The 18845-nt window shown below is 41.4% G+C and overlaps 1 protein-coding gene across 12 annotated transcripts in view; it reads right to left on the reverse strand.

Annotated features, from left to right (window-relative positions):
* The window catches only part of FAM184A (family with sequence similarity 184 member A), a 189890-nt gene that overhangs the window by 158330 nt on the left and 12715 nt on the right, over positions 1-18845 (reverse strand). The gene's annotated exons all lie outside the window — the stretch shown is intronic.

An 18845-nucleotide genomic window follows, 5' to 3' on the forward strand; every position in this document is an offset into this window, starting at 1 on the left:
GACCCTATGTGCTCTTGGAAGCTCTCACAAGGGATACAGGAAAGGAGTTGCCACTGAAGTAGCTACCACAAAAATAGCAGGTGTACTCATGCATCAGCTTAACAAGTATAGCTGGCTTAGTCTCTGCCTCAGGGAGGTCTGAAAATTTTAAAGCATAGCCATCCTTAATTTTTTAATCAGGCCTAACATAACTAAAGTCTATCCACAGGCTGGCCTAAGGATTCTGAAGAGAGAGTAAGCAAGATTATTCTTTAGTTACATTGCAAACAAACTGTCTTGTACCTTAGAACATTTGGTAAACCGATATCCTTAAGCATCACTTAGAACCTAATGGCAGATGTGAAGATGAGTGGCAGATATAAAAAAAATCAATTACCAGGGTTGAAAGGTATTTTCAGATCTATGTTTGTAGGGAAATAGGGAGAAAACAAAGAAGATGCCAAATTTCTCCTTTGTGAATATGAGGTTATGTGAAAGGGATTGGCCTCAGTCCTTGCGAGCCCCTTCCTCATGAGTAAAAAGAAAAGGAGTACTTGTGGCACCTTAGAGACTAAAATTTATTTGAGCATAAACTTTCGCGAGCTACAGCTTACGTCATTGGATGCATTCAGTGCATTCCTCGTAAGTGATAACTATAAGAGAACAATGTCTTAAAAATAATCAAGGATTTCACTTTTTTTAAATTCAGTACACTATTTAAAGGATATTTATCAGAAAATGGAATTTTCAAAAATGAGACATTCAAAATAAACAAGAGAAGTGTCCCTTTATAAACAGTTTTTTAAAGTTTTCCACACTTCTCCCATATTTGAGGTACACACTGAGATAGTTTCTTGACTTGGCCCCATTGTTCCTTACAATTTTGGGAAAAATCCTGAAAACAAAAAAAATTGTGGAAGTGTTATTACACTGTTGTTAATTTCTAAGGATGTATTGTTGTACTACCATTTTGGGATCTACAACCAAATGATGAGTAGAAAAAAAAAGTCAATTTTACTATATCCATGTTTCTTCCTTAAAGGAAATAGTATAAAAAAAAAAGTCTGTCTGTGATCCTTTAAATAGAGATAAGTCTCTTCTTAATAGTGCTAAAATATTTTATGAGGCCACCACACTACCCTGTAAGTAACCTTATCCTTTCTCTCTCAAAGATTTACCCACATTGTATCAAGAATGCAATTAAAGTTCAAACTAAGGACTGATCACTAAGCTTTTGCTCTTTTTTATATGGCGTTGCTCCCATAATCTCAAAAGATTTTTTTATTTTTTGTTTTTTTTTAAAAGAGGGCCTTCAGGTGGCTCAGTCACTTCTGCTCATATCACACTGTTCTCCAATCAGAGTTTCACCTCAGGCAGAGCTTTACGTTTGTAGACAAAAAAAAGGTACGACAGACGTGGTGGTCCACTGGGAAAATTTCCAATAACCTACAGGTCTCTATCATGTAAGGCACACATATTTCAAATTGCAGGCTCTATGTATAAATTCATATATTAGGAGTTATACAGCATTGACCACGGCTTGCTTTCACTCCAATGAAATAACCGCAAGAATCAAAACATTATTTTGTTACTTAATATTAATATGAATCTGTAACACTCTTAGAAGTACTACACTGGCACATATTAACATCACTTTTTCAAGGTCTGTCTTTTTGTTCAGGGTTTGTACAGTACCTAATTCAATGAGCGCCTGGGCCATGACGAGGTTCCTAGGCACTACAATAAGGCAAATAATAAAAAGAAGGGAGAGAGAAAATACCTTTTATAGTCAAGATGATGGGGGAAGGGACACAGATCAGTAGAAAGACATTTACAAGTTATTCAGTCTGTTTCCCTTTCTCAATTTTTAAAGCTCTGCTGAGGAGCAAAAGATCTTTGATTATTCAGATGCATTTAAATCAAACAGATTTATTATTAAAAACTCACCTTTTAAAAATTCAATTTGAAATTAGGACCACCTATGTTAACACTGCAACAATCATCAATTTTCTACCAAATCATAGACAAAACCCTAAATTTAATATCTCTGGGATCCTCTAAATTTAATATCTCTGAAAAAACACCCTCCTGAGCGCTGCAAGTTTAAGCGCTGTAACGTGACAGTATAGACAGTGCAGCAGCGCTGGTAGCTACGCCCCTTGTGGAGGTGTTTTTTTAAATCTCCCACCGCTGTGCTGTGACTACACAATCCATGTTAAAGGGCTTAATGTGGCCAGTGAAGGCGTGCCCTTACTAATGCAATCTCTTGGAAGTATTAGTAACTTCAAAAGATTTTTGGAACAAAACATGTGAAGTGGATTTCCTAGGAAATACTTGGGTGATGGGCATGTGAACGACCCAACTCTGAGCCCGACCTTCTGAAGCTATGCCCTGGGGCAGCCTTGTCAACTTCATGGCTCACTGAGCCGCACAATTTACAAGGCTGCCTGGCTCCTGGTGGGGAGTGGGGTCTGGAGCCGCCCAACTCTCCAGGAGGCCGGGGGACAGCTGGGCTCTAGCTGCCTGGCTTTGTCAATTGCATGGCTGGAAATTTCAGGAGCTGTGAAATTGACATGACAGCTGATGTAAGGGATGTCTAGGTAGACACTGCACCACCCTAAATACACCAACAAAAGCCTTACGTCTCTCGTGGAGGTGGAGTTATGTCGCTGTAGTTGGGCACTTACATCATCGGGAGGAACGGTGTAATGTAGACACTGACATAACTAGGTCGACCTAACTGCGTAATGTAGACCAACCAGTAAAGGAAAGAAGACATAGTATATTTTTCCTGTTAGCAAGAAGCAGCTCTAGCTAAATATGAAGCTATCAAGACAAAGTCAATATAAAAGTTTCACGTATGGTACTGTAATTAGGGCCATCCGTTCAGGCTCTGTAGCAAAGGGAAATTAAGCATTAATGCTTTATGCATGTGCCTTACATACATCTTGTATTGAAATATATCCGAGATTCACAGTTTAAGGTGTTCTACCTCTGACAGTACAAGATGTGACATGAACTTCTAACAGCAGGCCTTCCGAGCCATAGCTATACCCAAGTCCTTTTGATTTCTCAGAAGCAGTCTACCAAAAGAATTTATTACTACCTAAAACAGTAAAGTATCAGTATCAGGCCCCCAGGGATTCCTTAAATGCCCCATGACTCCCAACTACTGGATTACCATAACTTGTCCGAGTCTGGCTTAGACACACATTCTATACGTTAGTTTGGCAGCAATTTCTACCTGCCATGAACTAGTTTAAAGGTCGACTACTGTCTCTACAGCCCTTTGTCCTCTTGGCACTACCAAACACCCTCACCCCCAAATAAAAAGCCTCCTTTTCTTGTGGGATATTCATAAAATCATGACAAAGCTTCCTGGGATCCGCCACCACCATCTGCAGCAGGAGTGACACACTATTGAGGAAGTGTGGGGATAGCACTTTCACTAAAACTCACTCTCTCTCAAACTTGGTCAGGACCTTGCTGCAGAAAAGACCTGTAGTTTCTTGTTCAGGTTAGTGCAAATAGATCCATTCCTGGGGTCCCCATGCTAAAGGAAGAACGGATCCATCACTCCCTGATCCATGGGTTCAATACCAAATGCAATTCAGAGAGTATCTCAGTTAGAAGAAATGCAAGACATACAAGTTAGTCTAACTCCATTCGGCAATTTCTGAAACAGTGCTGAATGTAGCTTGTCCCTGTTTACACTTGCAGCCAACTTATATTCACCTGCACCCATTAACTACCATTATCAATAAGGTTAAGTTTCTGTTGCAAATATTTTTAGTAAAAAAGTCAGGGGCAGGTTGGGGGCAACAAACAAAAATCGGACTTTTACTAAAAATACCTGGGAGTGGCGGGGGGTGTCAAGACTAACAATTGGAGTGCTACCCAGGGACCGACCGCTGGCCAGCTGCTCCAGTGGCAAAGCAGACTGACCACTGGCCAGCTGCTCGTAGGGCAGGGGCTGATCACTGCTGCTCCAGCCCCAGGGAGGCTGACCCAACCCTGGTTGCAGCTTGAGGCCTGGGGCTGCTGTTCCAGTGGCCTTGGGGCTGACAGCTGCTCCAGCTCTGCTCCTGCAGAAGTCACAGAGGTCCTGAAAAGTCACAGAATCCAAGACCTCTGCGACAGAATCATAAACTTAATCATCAACAATGGATTGCTTTTACAGTGTAGACAGGATCCAAAGTAGACCACACAAACACAAGCCAATAATTTAGGAAAGGGAAAGCAACATGATTAGCGGAAGAAAAGATACCTAAAAGTAGGCTTTAAGGATCTGAAGAGAGGAAGTAACTGTTACTTAAGTTACAGTAATGGTGTTGATGCAATGATCATCAGTAATGATGTTGAGGCAATACAGCCTACTGCACAGAGCACTGGACTGGGATTCAGGAGACCTGGGGTCAATTCCCAGCTCTGCCACTGGCCTGCTGGACAACCTTGGACAAGTCACTTCCCTCTCAGGGGTCTGTTTCCCCATCTGTAAAATGGGGATAATACTTACCTCCTTTGTAAAGACCTTTGAGATCTAAAGATAATTGCTATATAAGAACTAGGCACTCACGGTGTGCTTGAGATCAGAATTTTTTTTTTTTACCAGCAATGTCTGTTGGGGCTGTGCATATCCTCTCAGTATCACTGTGCTTGTATCAAGGACATAAGAGGCAGACTGGTCAAAGCTACCCCTCAGATTCTTCGTGAATACAAAATCCAGGTGTTAAAAAGGACTCCATAGTATCAGGGAAGGAGGGCAGGTCATGGACAACTTCTCCAAGAACCACAGTTTCCATAAGATAAGAGACCATTTCTTCTTTGATCATCCATGCATATATGCCACTCTTGGTGACTCACAAGCAGCCACTTAATCTACCTACACAAAGCCTGCAGTACAGCTCTACCACCAGAAGTATCATATTTCAATGCTTAAAACTAGAGAATAAAATGTCATAAAATAGAGACTGAACCCCAAGCTGCTGCTCTGCATGTTTCTGAGATGGGTATTCTCCTCAAGGAAGCTGCAGTTGCTGCCTGAGGTCTGGTAGAATCAGAGACTTGAACACCTCCTTAGATTCTTGAGGCAGATTGTCAGCAAAATCTGAGATGTTATGACAGATTAAATAGTCTTCTTGTTAATAGTGTTTGGTAGTTAGCAATCCTTAATTCCAATGGGGTTAAGGAATGGCTGTTTCTGCTGAATAAAATAGAGTCATTTCAGCTCTCTAGCCTACGGTGTCATTTTTTGTTCGCTGTTATTTGCTTCTGGGATATCACTACCCCCAGGGAATTTGGCACAGGGTGGTATAAGTGTATTCAAATCCAATCGATAGTATCTGCTACCTCTTATCTGTCTTCTTCGAGGTTGGTGCAACTGATACTGGAGCTTGCCAGTGTCCTTAGCCACTCTAACAAGGATTCATTGATAGGTAGCACTAGGTGACTAGGCATGGATGTATGGTGTACATACAAGAGCTTGCAAGCGCTTACTTGCAACACCTCAAGCAGTATTTTAAGAGATCTGCTACTTCGTGCAGCCCAAGTCTTGAAGACTCTCGTAGTTATTTGACAACCTGTTCCACCTGGTGACAATCTGAGTACCTTTCCCAGTGCTGAAGAAAAACTGTGTAGCTCAAAAGCTTGTCTCTTTCACAATCAGAAGTTGGTCCAATAACAGATATTACCTCCTCCACACTGACCTGGGGAGGGGGGGGGGAAAAAAAGGGTATTTTCTCCTTCTTAGCCTTTCCACTTAAAATTTAAAAAATTGACTGACCACAGGGGAACTATGTAATGGTAAGGAGTCCACGATAGTGAACCGCTTTTAGTGGTAGGTTGCTTTCATTTTTCCTATGTTTTTTAAGGAAGACACATGTAAACCTCATTAGGTTACTGAAAGCTTGCACTAGCCAGGAAACATTCAGGTCTGCTTTTGGTTTCACACCATTAAGTAGCAGAGATCTGTCAGAATTTCTAAGTAATAACTCAGCAAATATTAGGAAATTTTTAGTGACAATTAGGGTTATCACGACTATACAACTGTATACAGTAAATAAGTGCAACAAACTGATTCATGCTTATGGGAGAGCGAAGAAAAAGAATGAGAACATGCATAAAATGCTATTTTAATTAAGGCTAAAGCAATGAAAAAATCAGATAAAGTAGATTGTCTACAGAACATGCTCAAGTTGTATAATTTTTTTGAGGGGGGGGGAAGGAAATTTAGGACCTGAAAACAGAAAAAGCGTGAATTCCCTGAACAATGAGTTACATACATGATGCATCCAACATACACAGAACACATTAAAAGTATGCCCTTTTACAGTGATTATCTTTTGCGGTTTCTTGGGGAGAAAAAGCTTTTTCTACTTGTGTTCTTATATGCATAATATATAAGGCTGAATAGTTAATTTATTCATTTTGGTATGAAAAATGTTATGTGGAAGAATTATAGTAAGACTCAAGGCTCAAGACCCATTCGTCTGAGGTGATTTGAGCCCAGGCATGGTAGACATGGGATAGACGACTCACAAAGGGAGGGGACGGATCTGGGAATTGAACTGGTGTCTTGCCCTAGGCACACCTTCAAAAGTTTGGTTTAGAGGCTGAGGGCTGCTTTGCTGCATCCTGACCCTGACTAGAGGAGGACTGAGGGGGCCTCCGCCTGTTACTCCTGCCCCACTTCCTGTTATAGTCCTGCCTGGGAGGAGCTAATAGAAGCAAGGGGTCAGTTGTGGCTTGAAGGGCTTTCTCTGGGAGGTTGGCATATGAAGCCCGAGGAACTTAAGGGTTGCCCGTGAGTCCCTCAGGCTGTGGAGCCTAGTGTGTTTGCTCTGGAAAAAAAAAAAAAAAAAGTCCTGAACAGTCAAAAGGCAAGTTCTGGATAGTGTTTTGGACTTTGTGCAGGAGTCCCAAGACTTGAAGCAATGAGCTGCGTATCATGGCTCCATCTCAGTTGCCATGGTCCAAGTCGCCAAGTCCAGGGAGGCCTGTAAGGAGGTCTTTGCAACTACCTTGCCCTCCTCCAGGACAGCCACAAATTTGGAGCAGGAATCCTCCGGTAAAAGTTCCTGGAACTTAAGATGTTCCAGGAACTGTAGCTACAGCAGCTAAGGACTATTGGCAATGCGAAACTGGAGCCCCCTGGTAGAATACACCTTCTTACTGAAGAGATCCAGCTTCTTCACCACTTTGGACTTAGGGGTCAGCCCCATTTGTCCTTGTCTTTCTTTCTGGTTGGCCACCCTCACCACCAGAGTACCGATTAAGAGTGGTAAACAAATGCTCATACATCTTGGATGGCACAAAATATTTCTTCTCTACCCCTTTCACCGTGGGGGAAAAAAAGAGACAGGTGTTTGGCACAGCACCTAAGTGGTGTTCTGGATAGTTTTAATGAGGGGCAAAACCACCTCTGAAGGGCCTTCAGAGACCAGAATGTCCACCATAGGGTCTGTCTCCTCTGAGACCACCTCCATGTTTAGGTTTTGAGCCATCCTTCTGAGCAGCTCCTGGCATGCTCTGCTGTCCATAGCAGGCAGTGTGGTGGAAGTGTCCACCACCACTTCATGCAGGGAGGATCAGGATGAGGATGAGAATGATGCCCATGGGGGCAACGGGTCTTCCTGCCCCTCTGGTTTGCAGGGATCCTTCTGCGTCGAAACGACTTGTGCGGTGCCAGGGTGGTGCTGGTTCCCAGGCCTCACCCACCTTGGTACCAGCCCCTGTACTGGGTCCTGCAGTGGTCTCAGTGACAACCTGCATGCTCATCTCCTGCCCTTGCAGACTGAGTCAATGATGGAGGGACTCGAACCTCCGAAGCCACCGACAGGCTTGGTGGTAGGCCCAGTGTCCAGAAGGGTTATTGAGCCAGTTCCTGCCACTGCGGAGGACAGTTGACAAAATGGTGTGAGTAACAGTAGAGGAAAATTAGTATTGGGGAAATTAGGTTTATGTTTTGTAATGACCCAACCACTCCCAGTCTTTATTCAGGCCTAATCTGATGGTGTCCAGTTTGCAAATTAATTTCAGTTCTGCAGTTTCACGTTGGAGTCTAGTTTTGAAGTTTTTTTTGTTGAAGAACTGCCACTTTTAAGTCTATTATTGAGTGACCAAGGAGACTGAAGTGTTCTCCTACTGGTTTTTGAACGTTATGGTTCCTGATGTCAGATATATGTCCATTTATTCTTCTGCATAAAGACTGTCCGGTTTGGCCAATGTACATGGCAGAGGGGCATTGCTGGCACATGATGGCATACATTACATTGGAAGATGTGCAGGTGAATGAGCCCCTGATGGCGTGGCTGATGTGGATAGGTCCTATGATGGTATCCCTTGAATAGATATGTGGACAGAGTTGGCACTCTGGCGTTTGTTGCAGGGTTCGGTTCCTGGGTTGGTATTTTTGTGTGGTGTGTAGTTGCTGGTGAGTATTTGCTTCAGGTTGGGAGGCTGTCTGTAAGCGAGGACTGGCCTGTTCCCCAGGGTCTATGAGTGAGGGATTGTCCTTCAGGATAGGTTGTAGATCTTTGATAATGTGCTGGAGAGGTTTTAGTTGGGGGCTGCAGGTGACAGCTAGTGGTGTTCTGTTACTTTCTTTGTAGGGTCTGTCCTGTAGTAGGTGACTTCTGGGTAGCCTTCTAGCTCTGTCAATCTGTTTCTTCGCTTCACCACGTGGTTATTGTAGTTTTAAGATCGCTTGATAGAGATCCTGTAGGTGTTTGTCTCTGTCTGAGGGATCGGAGCAAATGCGATCTTGGCTGTAGACAATGGATCGCTTGTGGTATGATCTGGATGAAAGCTAGAGGCATGTAGGTAGGAATAGCGGTCAGTAGGTTTCCGATATAGGGTGGTGTTTATGTGACCATCGCTTATTAGCACCGTAGTGTCCAGGAAGTGGATCTCTTGTGTGGACTGGTCTAGGCTGAGGTTGATGGTGGGGTGGAAATTGTTGAAACCTTGGTAATTTCTCCCTACTGTTACTCACACTGTCTTGTCAACTGTCTGAAATGGGCCACTCATTACCACTTCAAAAGTTTTTTTTCTCTTCTTTGGTATCCTGCTGTTAATTGATTGTCTTGTTAGACTGACCTCACACTTGGTCAGGCAACTCGCATCTTTTCATGTATTTATACCTGCTCCTGTATTTTTCACTCTATGCATCTGATGAAGTGGGTTCTAGCCCACAAAAGCTTATGCCCAAATAAATGTTAGTCTGTATCAGCAAAAACAACGAAGAGTCCTTGTGGCACCTTAGAGGCTAACACGGCTATCACTCTGAAACCTGATATTTTAGAGTGTCAATTTGCTTGTCCAAGTAAGCAGACATGTTGTCTTTTGAGACTTTTTCAAAAGAAAACTATGTCAAACAAATGACTTTTGCATTTAGTCACCTTCAAGTATGAGATCAGTAAGAGTGGGAGTTTTGTGGATGTTCTCTTTTATACAAATGAGTTCTATAGTTCAGGTCCAGCTGATATAAAAGTCCAGTCTCCTAAACACCAGGTTCTTCAGTCGGAATTTTCAAGTTTCACATAGAATGCAGACGTCATGGAAGCTAACGGGTGTGGAAGAAGTGACAACCGGTCAGGTAGCTTGATCCAATCTCAGAGAACTCTGAGCCTCTAGATTCTCATACTGGGGAGGGAACCAGTGCAGAGAGCACAGCACTAAGGTTACCAGAAGGGTGTCTGCTTAATTTGAAAAGCCAGACACAAGGGCTATTACAAAAGCCAACTGTGGAGTTATATGGCTGAGGGAAGCCTTAATGATGCATTTAACCATCAACCATAATAGTGTTGTACGATGCTTTTGTGAATTGGCGTGCCTTCTTGTGCACAGAGCTTAAATATGGGTGGGTGACTGACTCCCATTAAGAATTTTATAACATGACATTTATACTTGGTGTAAACTAAAACTCCGAAGTTTCAAAACAAAGAAAAAAAAAAGCCTCTGCTTGCAAACAGGGAACAAAGTTAAAGTGAAAATACATGTATAAAAAGATTTGAGCAGCACTGTAAAAATCAAGTAAAAACATTTGCATATTAAAAAACATTACGTTTCATTCATGTTACAAAACACTGATTAATGGCTGATTCTGTGGTTACCACGTCAGAGTAAAAAGTCATGGTTCTCGTTGTTTTCCCCCCAATGTGGAGTGATAAGGGTAAAGGTTCATAGTATGCTGCCACCTGTTATGTTGGAGGGTACATGGAGCAGGACCATGAAGTTTTAAAGGGATTGGAAAGGCTGTTGTATCTAGGGCCTTTGGACACACTGCAGAACACTAAGCTACTGTGTGTGTTGCCTGAGCAAAACCATAATGGCTTGGGGCTTTTCCTGATGCACCTCTGCCCCTTTGTCTCTGTCCCTGCAGCAAACACTCTCTCCAGTTGGTCTTTCACCTTAGTCTTGGACATTCAGCCCCTCTAATCCTCATGTTCACGGGAAGCAGCTGCACAGAACTGGACAATATTGCCAAACATCTTCCCTGGTGTGCTTCCTTCTTCACCTGATCAGGGTCATACATTCAGTAAGAATGGAGGGGGCACATCTCAAGACCACCATGGCAGAGGCTGCTGATTAAAACAGACAGATATAGCAATAACTTTACAGTCACAACAGAAAGGGAAAGCCTCAAAACTTCTTTACATTATTCCCATATAAGCCTTTAATAAGAAAGGCTAGTTGTCGCTTTAGCTTTGGAGCATCTTGTAACAGCATTGCTTTGCAACACAAAAGAGCAGGGAGAAGGTGGAGTGGAATTGTTGCAGGAAGATTTAGACACCGAGTATGATTATAAGGAAAGTGCTGGGACTATTACCAATATTTTCACAGGCAGTGGTGGTTTTGACTGATCTCATACCTGAAGGTGACTAAGGTCCAGAGAACACAGCTGCTACTGGCTTCCTGAGGACACCTAGGACAAGAGAAGCTGCTAGCCTGTTCATTGTAATGGTGCCAGTGGAAATCACAAAGTGACATGGGAATGTCTACCATGGGGGAAAAAAACAAACCCCATCCCTCAAAATGTCTGGCAAAGGACTGCAGAGTTTCCTTGAGATGATTCATGAGTATAGAAGAGACACATTTGTGTTCAGATAAACAAAGTTATCTTCATGCAGAGAATTATTCCCTCACCTAGCCCAACAAGCCAAAGAAAGGAAAAGCAGATGCTCCTCTGCCTCCTTCTACTTCTATTCAAGCAAAGAACAGTGATTTGTTCTAGACTGTGTAACTCAGAGTGCCAAACTATTTTTTTAATTTTTATAATATTTTATCTGTAAAATGAGTCAAAAGTTGATAGCTTTGTTCTCTGAACACATGGGATGGGAGCTATTTTTAAATAGCAAAGAAAGTGGGGGAAAGGGAATGAAAAAGAGGAGATTTTAGGCAACAAAAAGATAAGAAATGTTTATAAGGAATAATGTATACACTTACCTGAACTCCCTTCACCTTCGTCACCACGGCTCATCTGTGCTTGGCTCTCAGGCCTGGCTTGACTCTGATGAAGTTTCAAATAGTTCCTGGCTCATCACGTGGTTTAAGTTTCCCCCGATCCCCATTCCTGTTCCCCATAATCCCTCCCCCACACACAAAAACAGTGAACTGCATGGGACTCTACGCCAGGCTCTAACAAAACTATCCACAGTCACGCTCAGAGTCCTGGGGGGGTCCCACCAATTATGCCATGCAGTTTGTTGTAGAAGCAGCAGGTCTGTGGGAGTGGCCCCAGATTTTTTGTTGCCCTCCCTTGCCTTCTGATATGCCTGCTAAAGTTCCTTCACTTTCTTATGACATTGCTAATCATCCCTGTTGTACCCCAGTTTTATCACCCCCAGTGCAATCTGCACATAGATATTTGTATGTAGTCAGCTGCTCCTTAGTTGGAGTTCATACAGCCTCTTCTCCCCACACCCAGCAGAAATCCATGACTTCCTTCGTTCTGCAGGCAGGAGCACATCTAGTAGCCCTCTGTGCAAGAAACTGGCGTGGTCAGATGCTTGCAAAGGTGAGTAATCAGAAAAAAGCATTTCAAAAACATGCTGCAGGTTTTAAAGGGGGCAGGCTTCCAGTGTTTCATCCCTGGGTAGTGGAGTTCAAAACTGTGACTTGAACTACTGTAGTGGGGACAGGGGCTTTGTGGAACAGCTGCTGGAGGACTGTTAGGGTCAACACAGGTTGTCTACACTTACACTATGTCAATGAAAGTCAATTGAAAATGGCTGTCATTCAGGCAGTTGGTGTTATTGCATCAATGAAATGGGATGCTTACATTGCTGAGGGTCAAATTTAGGTGCAGACACATTGAAAACTACATCAATACAAATTGACTTAGGTTGACCTAACTTTGCAGTGCAGAGCAGGCCAGAGATAGTAACACTACATAAAGAGGAGCAGAGTTTCAGGGTGGGAGTTTAAATTTGGCAAGCAAGATGAGAATCCACTACTTCTTGGATTTACCTTGTGAACTGTTGGTTATTATAGCACACAAATCATAAAAGTGGGGATTTGATCAAGAATTATCTATCTGTATTGAAAGCAGCAGTAGGGACTAGTGGAACGTGCTTTATAGAGGTCATGGAAAGGGAACTTAGCTAGACTTAATCAAGCCTGAAAAAAAAAAAAATTGTTTACATCAGTGGTTCTCAAACTAGGGCCGCTGCTTGTTCAGGGAAAGCCCCAGGTGGGCCAGTTTGTTTACCTGACGCATCCGCAGGTTCGGCCAACCGTGGCTCCCACTGGCCGTGGTTCGCCACTCCAGTCCAATGGGGGCTGCAGGAAGGGCAGCCAGCACATCCCTCGGCCCACGCCACTTCCCACAGCCCCCATTGGCTTGGAGTGGCGAACTGCGGCCAGTGGGAGCCATAATTGGCCGAACCTGCGGTCGCGGCAGGTAAACAAACTGGCCTGGCCTGCCTGGGGCTTTCCCTGAACAAGCAGTGGCCCTAGTTTGAGAACCACTGATCTACATCATGTAGTCCACAATCACACAAATACCTTGTCCCCCTCTAGTGGGCAGTCCATGCACGGAGGTTTATCACTCTCCTATAGCAGTGTTTCCCAGACTTACAACAGTTGCATACCCTTTTTGAGATGCGTGTCTTACCGGTGTACCCCTTCTACGGTGAAGATAATTGGGGGGGTAGCTAAATTTTTATAACACTCCTAATTTGTTTCATTCTGGATTAAATGTTTATTAGAAATAAATACAAAATTACATTACATACAGTTAAAAAATTTAATAGAAATAGTTACATATAGAAATAGTACTAGAAATAATTAAAATAATAGAAGTGAATCAATCTGGCAGAACAGCATGTATATATGGTGAATTCATATAATTCTGAAATTAAAATATGCTCGTTTGGTTAGGTTAGTGAAGAAAGCACTAGTTTTAATACTTACTATTTCAGTATTGAAAAATTCTCAGTACAAACCAAACTATTCAGTGCAAGGGATGGAACTGCTTTTGACCAGATGCTATCGCGGGGATATCTGGCTCGATGTTTGTGATCTTAAGACAAAGATAGGGCTCCACGTCAATTTCTTTTTTTGTTTTGATGCCAACCAGTGCAGATAAACTGATCTCGCACAAATACAAGGTGGGAAAGGGCAGAAGATACTTGATAGCTTTGTCCAATAGAGCCGGATATTCAGAGCTAACCCCCAACTGAAATGATTTCAGTGTATTTTGCTCAAATTCTGTTTTCAGGGAGCTACCTGAATCCAGCTCCAAGGCTGTTCTTCTGAAGCAGAGAGGTTATTTGGCAAAGTTTGAACATTGATGATTAAAGGGTTCCTTATCCATTCAAAGGTGCCATCCGGTTCAGTGAAATACTTAAGATCTTTCTGAAAGCTTTCTAAATGCTGCTTCATGGTTTGCAACACATCACTATCAAGTTCATTAGTCGAGTTTATTACTAATTCATGAAGAGATGGAAAGGAATCCAGTTCATGATGACTAAGACGTTTATGCCACAGTTTCAATTTTGCAACCATGGTGCTCACTTTGTCTTGAACATGGATAAGAGTTTCCCTTGCAAGGATAGATAGTTTAAATTAGCAAAGATATCTGCAATATATGCTAGTTTGCATAGCCATTTCCAGTCGTGTATATGGTCTCGCAGGTTAAAGGTTTCATCTTAAAAAAAAAAAATCCTTGCAGTTCTTCTCGCAGCTCAAACAGGTGATTCAGAACTTTTATACATGAAAGCTAACGCACTTCAGCATGAAATAGGAGTTGTGTGTGATCACTGCCCATCTCATCACAAACCTGAGAAAACAGCCGGGCGTTCAGAGGGCGGCCTTTCGCAAAATTGATTATTTTCACAGCTTCATCCAGTACTTGCTTTAGATCTGCTTGCATGTTCTGAGTGGAGAATGCTTCCCTGTGAATGCAACAGTGAGTCGATTTTGCTTCTGGCGCAAAAGCTTGAATATGTGCAACAACTCCTTTCTTCAGGCCAATCATGGCTTGGGTGCCATCTGTGCTTATTCCAACACAATGACTCCAATCCAAGTAATTGTTTTTTTATAAAGTCATCAATAACTTTAAAAATAGCTTCTCCAGTTGTATGTGTTGGCATAGGTTGGCAGAACAAAATATCATTGTGGACTTAATTATTTAGCTCTTATCTGACAAAACAAAAGATTAGCTAAATTCACAATATCAATGGATTCATCCGCTTGCAGTGCATAGTAGCGACTCTTTTGTACTCTTGACAATAATCGCAGCTTTACGTTTTTGGCCAAATCTGTGATTCTATGATGAACAGTGTTATTTGAGAGAGAGAGAGAGAGAGAGAGAGAGAATCTATAGCTTTGCTAGCCTTGTCTCCAATCATCACTTGCACTGTTACTTTGGCTGCAGGTTTTACTAATGTCTCGCCAATCACTTCAGCAGCTCCGGACTTTGCAATTAAGTACGCCACACTATATGAAGCTTCCAAAGCTTTCATATTTTCACCTCCCATCACATTACGAATTGTTTTCTGGGACTTTTGGAGATCTTTGTGCCTATTTTCAAAGAATTCTACAGGTTTTCCCTCATATTCTTTATGTTTGCTATTGAAATGGGGTTTAAGTTGGAAGATTTCATACTTTCATTTGTGAGAGTCTCGTAACAAATCACACATAATGGAACAGGCTCCACCTCATCGCCAGTCCACGAAAATCCCAGTTTAAGATATTCTTCAACATATTTGCGGGCTTTTTTCATTTTCTTTGAAGCTGATACGTTCAATAAACTTACAGATGGTTGACTAATTTTGTTGTCACAATTGTCTGATGTAGCCATATCACTTCATTTTTTGGCATAATTATCACTAACATTTGTATTTCCTTCATAATTTTCTTTTGTACATTTCAAACTTCCCGTTTTTAAAGCCAGCAATCCATTGTAAATGGGTTTAACAAAAACAAGAGAAATTTTGTATATTAAATACACACCAAGTTTGTACTTGCTACGATCTTTAGATTACAACGAGTAGTTATTCACTTTTATCCGTCAGTATGACTTCTACACATGCCACAAAGGTAAGCATGTTGCCCGAGCCATGGTAACGCGCACGTGTGGTTTGCGTTGGCTCTGTTGTGCCATTAGACGTTACTGGACGCATCATCATATTAGTTACAATGTAAACTTGTGTGTATTTCTACTGTACAAGTGTACACCATTCTTATATATTAAATTTTAGTGAATTGTTTTCTGCTGCTAAAAAAACTATAATAAAGTAAAATAAAAAATTCTGCCACGTACCTCTTGAAACCCTTTCACGTACCATCAGGGGCATGCGTACCACACTTTGGGAAACACTGTCCTATAGCCTTTGAGTTACAGAACATGGATTCTTTAGCTCAGGCAGAAGCAGATAATGCTTACAGATCCTGAGATCCTGGTTAAATACCTGCTGCTGTCAGCCAGTCCAGTGGCATCGTGCTACACTTGAGTACCAGACTAAGATGACCACCACTTCTGCAGCCAAAGTAAAACAAAAAGCTGTTCTATAAATCAGTACTGTGAAATTGTGCCCACAATGTGACGTTCAAGACTTATGACCACTTTCTGGCTACTACATCCAGCTGTCATAACTGATCCCACTTTAATTTGATGAGGCTCTAGGGATTTTAAAGTTACCAAACTAAGAAGCCAGTTTGATAGACAAAACTGAACACCTTGCATTATGCATCACCTCTGCTTTGTATGTTCTCCCACATTAACTAAATAAAAGACAGTCTCTACAGTTCAAAAAGGCATACTAAATCCACACTGACAGATTCCTCTGAAGTTGCATATTAAAACATAGGTTCCCTCTCTCTGAATACTAGTTAATTAAGAGAGGCAAATCCACATCAGTTAGCGTTAGATTAAGCCAACATAGCAGTGCAATCAAAGGTTGGCTATAATTCTGAAACAGATATTTTTCAATAATTAATTTCTACATTTGACATTCTTCTGATTGCACATCTTATGAAAGCTCCAAAGGCTGCAATTCTCTCTACCCACACATACGGTACATCACCATCAGCAACAATGTATGTTTCTCCATGCTGTCCTTCCAACAAGCAGGGAGAAATAGCTCAGGATCTACCCCAATACGACTTCAGAACTGACAGTATTTTACTTTGAAAGGCATTTAGAAAGCATAAACAACTGTTCAGTCTCTCCCCAAAGTGAATCATCAGCCACTAACAGAAAAGTTATTTGACTCTCATTAGAAATGTCATGCTGTTTTAGCTACCTAGTGCCAAGTCACTAATTTTTCCATCCAATAGGTTTTTTGATGGTCCTTTAGTGACTTGTTTCAAGCAGGACAGAGGCAAAACCATGGACTTTGTTAGAAGCTTCACCAGCAATTCTGTAATTAAGGCTGTAGCCAAGCAGCCCATTACACACCTTACCTCAAAAAAGTTCAAGGTAAGATATATTGTCTTCATTGCTTACACACACACACACACACACACACACACACACACACACACTCCCTGCGGCCCCCTCCAAATCATTAAGGAAATTTAAAATAAAAGAGAAACTATAGTTAAGGTTGCCAAGAAGGTAAGATACTAAGATCAGGTCTATACCAGAGCCCTAAGTCAACTCCGTTACTCCATTAGAACGAGAAGTGTAAGGTAAGTTGCCAGGAGAATTTCTCCCGTCGACCCAGTGCAGCTTAGACAGCAAGTTGACCTAAGCTACATCGACTCCAGCTATGTTATTCATGTAGCTGGAGTTGCTTAACTTAGGCCGACTTACCCCCATTGTGTAGACCAGGCCTAAGATATAGATATGGCATATCCTACCTTAGAAAGTCCAAAAACATCTCTTAACACAAGATTTCTCATTTTTAAAAAAGGCTTTAATGAACAGTAGAAAGAAAATAGAATGATTTATTCAGTATTTTGCAATGAAATTGTCATTACATACATTATATAGAACAGAATAGCCAAAATTTTTGAAAGTTGAACCCCCAGAAATTAAACCATGCCCTTTTTCAAAACTGTGTGTTACAGTTCAATAAAGTGAAATTTAGTTGTATTTTAGGAAATGGCATTCAATTTTAGATATCAAATGTTTGAACAAGTTATTATCTAAAAGATAAACAACATTACTTTTCAATATTTTTTAATCCATCATAATAGATATTGCCATCCAAGTAATACTAAGACATCAACATGCTAAATGACCCTGCTATGAAGTTTTGGGCTGGAATACTGCATGTGTTCAGAAGATGGTGGCAGGACCTGCTGCCGCCTCCTCCTCCTAAGTGTGGAACCAAAATGAGTATCCATGCAGTGCAGAATTGTGTACACCTTCAAAAGATCTTTCTGATGTTTTTTGACGAGTGAAACAGTTTAAGATGACATTTAAAGTATTACTGGTATCTGAGTTAACTTCCACTGAAATGAATGGGGTAGTTCACATTTCAGAGACATTATTTCAGGCTCTTTGCAAACCCAGATTAAATAATAGTGAATTGGTTACCCTGGGTCAAATTTTAAATGTTTTCTTCACAACCATAACAGTTACACATCAACTTGAAAAAAGGAAAGCTGAGACTCTGGAGAACACCTGTGAGAGGGGAAGGCAGGTGGGGCATGGACACACCATGCTAGTCCTTCACACCCCTCAGAAGGGCATGCCCCATACTTTGGAAAATACTGATAAAGAAATGTAAAACACCACACACTGCAGGGAAATCTTTCATATGTTCAGTATTTAGTGTTCAAGAAAACAAGGACACTAACACTGCCCTTTCTGCAATAGTATCAAATCACTTAAAGTCTCCCATTTTATTATTCAAGACTGGTCCATGTGGTATTGATGTTCAAATCTGTTCTCTTATGAATTCCTATCCTCCAAATTTTTGCCCCTCGCTTGCAATTTTAGGATTATATTGGAATGCTGAACTGCTATTTTTAATGCACAGTAGGGTGCAGATATAAGTTTGTTTAAAAAGTTAATTATTAAAACTTTTTTAGAAAAATGTTAACACTATTAACAAAAACCAAACTACAGTGCGATAGTAATTAACAAAAAAAATAGTAATTTGAACAATACAGCAATTTGAGAATTCTATAAGATATTTCTAAGACAGACTACACTAGTTTGGAGGTTTCCCATTCCTCCCCATTTCAAGGAGTAGAGGTTTCTCATTTAGTCCTATATGAGCAGACTTTCAATAGGTCTTAGTTCCTTGATTGAAGGAAGAGAATGAGACAACAATACTTGCTATTACTGCAAACAGAGTCAAAGTAGAATAGAATTGGTATTGGTAATATATAATAGTTTGACAGACAACTAAGCTACTTTGCAAGTCTCAAGTATGATCTGACAAGGTGGGGGATGGTAGCTTTGAGCA

Source organism: Dermochelys coriacea, chromosome 3 (genome assembly GCF_009764565.3).
Source record: "Dermochelys coriacea isolate rDerCor1 chromosome 3, rDerCor1.pri.v4, whole genome shotgun sequence".
NCBI lineage: Eukaryota > Metazoa > Chordata > Testudines > Dermochelyidae > Dermochelys > Dermochelys coriacea.